This window comes from Rhinoraja longicauda, unplaced genomic scaffold, assembly GCF_053455715.1.
Source record: "Rhinoraja longicauda isolate Sanriku21f unplaced genomic scaffold, sRhiLon1.1 Scf000060, whole genome shotgun sequence".
NCBI classification, from domain to species: domain Eukaryota; kingdom Metazoa; phylum Chordata; class Chondrichthyes; order Rajiformes; family Arhynchobatidae; genus Rhinoraja; species Rhinoraja longicauda.
This window is the reverse complement of record NW_027601278.1, coordinates 497,501-501,971: the sequence shown is the minus strand read 5'-3', so window position 1 is coordinate 501,971 and position 4,471 is coordinate 497,501.

Genomic DNA, 4,471 nt, shown 5'->3' with positions numbered 1-4,471 from the left:
GGGGGTCGGTCGACCGGCTGACGACGCCTGCCTGCCGATTTGGTTCACGATGTCCCCGCCGAAGGCGGCATACTTGAAAGTACCGCCGTTCGCGGCGCGCAATTTGCGGGGGGAGGAATTGTTAGTGCACGTCTGTGTGCTAGGTGACGATGCTTGCCGACTTGGTTCATGCCGTCCACGCCGAAGACGGCGCCGTTTAAAGTACTGCCGCTCGAGGTGCACAATTTGCGGGGGAATTGTTAATGGGCGTCGGCGTGCTGGGTGACGATGTGGAGATGTGGAACGCCGAGCCAGATCTATCTTATTTGTTTGCTTGGCCCACTGGACTTTGCGTGGGCTTTGCAACACTGTGTGCTAGGTTAAATCACGGCCAATAGAGTGAGTGTTTTTAATGATCCTGATCTGATAAGGGGACTAGAGGTAAAAGAGCCGTTAGGAGGCAGTGATCACAACACGATAAGTTTTACTCTGCAAATGGAAAGGTAGAAGGGAAAATCGGAAGTGTCTGTATTACAGTATAGCAAAGGGGATTACAGAGGCATGAGGCGGGAGCTGGCCAAAATTGACTGGAAGGAGGCCCTAGCAGGGAAGACGGTAGAACAGCAATGGCAGGTATTCCAGGGAATAATGCAGAGGTTGCAGGATCAATTTATTCCAAAGAGGTGGAAAGACTCTAAGGGGAGTAAGAGACACCTGTGGCTGACAAGGGAAGTCAGGGACAGCATAAAAATTAAGGAGAGGAGGTATAACATAGCAAAGAAGAGTGGGAAGACAGAGGATTGGGACTCTTTTAAAGAGCAACAAAAGTTAACTAAAGAGGCAATGCGGGGAGAAAAGATGAGGTGCGAGGGTAAACTAGCCAATAATATAAAGGAGGATAGCAAAAGTTTTTTTAGGTACGTGAAGAGGAAAAAAATAGTCAAGGCAAATGTGGGTCCCTTGAAGACAGAAACGGGGGAATTTATTATGGGGAACAAAGAAATGGCAGACGAGTTAAACCGTTACTTTGGGTCTGTCTTCACTGAGGAAGATACACACAATCTCCCAAATGTTCTAGGGGCCGGAGAACCTAGGGTGATGGAGGAACTGAAGGAAATCCACATTAGGCAGGAAATGGTTTTGGGTAGACTGATGGGACTGAAGGCTGATAAATCCCCAGGGCCTGATGGTCTGCATCCCAGGGTACCTAAGGAGGTGGCTCTAGAAATAGTGGAAGCATTGGAGATCATTTTTCAATGTTCTATATAGATTCAGGATCAGTTCCTGTGGATTGGAGGATAGCAAATGTTATCCCACTTTTTAAGAAGGGAGGGAGAGAGAAAACGGGTAATTATAGACCAGTTAGTCTGACATCAGTGGTGGGGAAGATGCTGGAGTCAATTAGAAAAGACGAAATTGCTGAGCATTTGGATAGCAGTAACAGGATCATTGCGAGTCAGCATGGATTTACGAAGGGGAAATCATGCTTGACAAATCTACTGGAATGTTTTGAGGATGTAACTAGGAAAATTGACAGGGGAGAGTCAGTGGACGTGGTGTACCTCGACTTTCAGAAAGCCTTCGACAAGCTCCCACATAGGAGATTAGTGGGCAAAATTAGGGCACGTGGTATTGGGGGTAGGGTACTGACATGGATAGAAAATTGGTTGACAGACGGAAAGCAAAGAGTGGGTATAAATGGGTCCCTCTCGGAATGGCAGGCAGTGACCAGTGGGGTACCGCAAGGTTCGGTGCTGGGACCCCAGCTATTTACGATATGCATTAATGACTTAGACGGAGGGATTAAAAGTACCATTAGCAAATTTGCAGATGATACTAAGCTGGAGGGTAGTGTGAATTGTGAGGAAGATGCAATAAGGCTGCAGGATGACTTGGACAGGTTGTGTGAGTGGGCGGATACATGGCAGATGCAGTTTAATGTAGATAAGTGCGAGGTTATTCACTTTGGAAGTAAGAGTAGAAAGGCAGATTATTGTCTGAATGGTGTCAAGTTAGGAGGAGGGGGAGTTCAACGAGATCTGGATGTCCTAGTGCATCAGTCAATGAAAGGAAGCATGCAGGTACAGCAGGCAGTGAAGAAAGCCAATGGAATGTTGGCCTTCGTAACCAGAGGAGTTGAGTATAGGAGCAAAGAGGTCCTTCTACAGTTGTAGCGGGCCCTGGTGAGACCGCACCTGGAGTACTGTGTGCAGTTTTGGTCTCCAAATTTGAGGAAGGATATTCTTGCTATGGAGGGCGTGCAGCGTAGGTTCACTAGGTTAATTCCCGGAATGGCGGGACGGTCGTATGTTGAAAGGCTGGAGCGATTGGGCTTGTATACACTGGTATTTAGAAGAATGAGGGGGGATCTTATTGAAACATATACGATAATTAGGGGATTGGACACATTAGAGGCAGGAAACATGTTCCCAATGTTGGGGGAGTCCAGAACAAGGGGCCACCGTTTAAGAATAAGGGGTAGGCCATTTAGAACGGAGATGAGGAAGAACCTTTTCAGTCAGAGAGTGGTGAAGGTGTGGAATTCTCTGCCTCAGAAGGCAGTGGAGGCCAGTTCGTTGGATGCTTTCAAGAGAGAGCTGGATAGAGCTCTTAAGGATAACGGAGTGAGGGGGTATGGGGAGAAGGCAGGAACGGGGTACTGATTGAGAGTGATCAGCCATGATCGCATTGAATGGCGGTGCTGGCTCGAAGGGCTGAATGGCCGACTCCTGCACCTATTGTCTATTGTCTATTGTCTATAATCAACCACTTTATTTTGCCCGTCTTTGTGACTCCTCTTTGACACGTCGATCACCGCTGAGGCTGTTTTACCTGTTTCCCCTATGTACCGTAAGGTACACTCCTTACATTGAACTGCATACACCCCATTATTTCGCTCACGGGTTATCCTCTGTGCTATCCAGTCTCTCCTGTCACCCTGTTCTATGTTTTTGTCTATTACCCAGTGGGAGCAGGCCCCATATTGACATTAATTTGTAACCCTACTGCTCCCCTCGTCTGCTGGTTTTATCACCATCTCATGTTTATCCCTCAGCTCTGCCGTGGTCTCCCTCTCTTTTTTTCTGGTGAGGTTCGGCCTATCCTTTGTCATGGGCATATCCCAGGCTGTTTTAGTAACGTTCTTTTAAAACGTGTCGTGTTTGTTTGGCTTTACCCACGTTCCAGCATTAGAGGCCAATTTTTGCAATGTTTCCTGGGTGGGATTTGCCGGTTTTACAAATGGTGTCACTATCTCACCCTGCTTCCTGATACCCTTATGGGGTCGGCTCTGTTCTTGCAGAACCCTCGGGTGGTGCAGAGTCTGGGCCTTGTTATCAATATCTTGCCCTGCTTCCCGATACCCTTGCGGGTTCGGCTCTGTTCTTGCAGATCCCTCAGGTGGTGCAGAGTCTGGGCGGCATCGTCACCCAGCACACCGACGCCCACTGAAAATTACCCACGCACAGTGCGCGCCTGGAGCGGCAGTAGTTCAAACTACCCCTACCCCTACCCCTACCCCTACCGCTACCCCTACCCCTACCCCTACCCCTAACCCTAACCCTAACCCTAACCCTAACCCTAACCCTAACCCTAACCCTAACCCTAACCCTAACCCTAACCCTAACCCTAACCCTAACCCTAACCCTAACCCTAACCCTAACCCTAACCCTGACCCTAATGCAGGCAGAGTTATTTATAAAGTGGCCCAGACTCTGCACCACCTGAGGGTTTTGTAACAGAACCAACCCCATAAGGGTTTCAGGAAGCAGGGCAAGATATTGATAACAAGGCGCAGACTCTGCACCACCTCAGGGTTCTGCAAGAACAGAGCCGACCCCATAAGGGCATCAGGAATCAGGGCAAGATATTGATAAAATGGCCCAGACTCTGCACCACCTGAGGGTTCTGCAAGAACAGAGCCGACCCCATAAGGGCATCAGGAAGCAGGGCAAGATATTGGTAACAAGGCCCACGGGGAAGGCGGCATACTTTGGGGTTATTTTGTAGTGAGTTTTGAAGGCATGTGCTAGTGTTACGCATACCGAGGGCGCGCAAAGTTCGGCGCGCCCGGGCCAAAACGCCTCTGCTGGCCGCGGCCGAGTCGGCCGACGGATTGCCACGGACTTGCTTGACGACCTGTCACTCTCCGTGCATCGGTTGCACGCCCGGTTCGTCCTTTCCATTTGTTTCATGATGTACACGCGGCAGGCGGAATATTTTAAAAGCACTGTTCTGTTCGAAGTGCACAATGGCCGTTGGGGCAATGCAACTGGGGGTCGGTCGACCGGCTGACGACGCCTGCCTGCCGATTTGGTTCACGATGTCCCCGCCGAAGGCGGCATACTTGAAAGTACTGCCGTTCGCGGCGCGCAATTTGCAGGGGGGAGGAATTGTTAGTGGACGTCTGTGTGCTGGGTGACGATGCTTGCCGACTTGGTTCATGCCGTCCACGCCGAAGACGGCGCCGTTTAAAGTACTGCCGCTCGAGGTG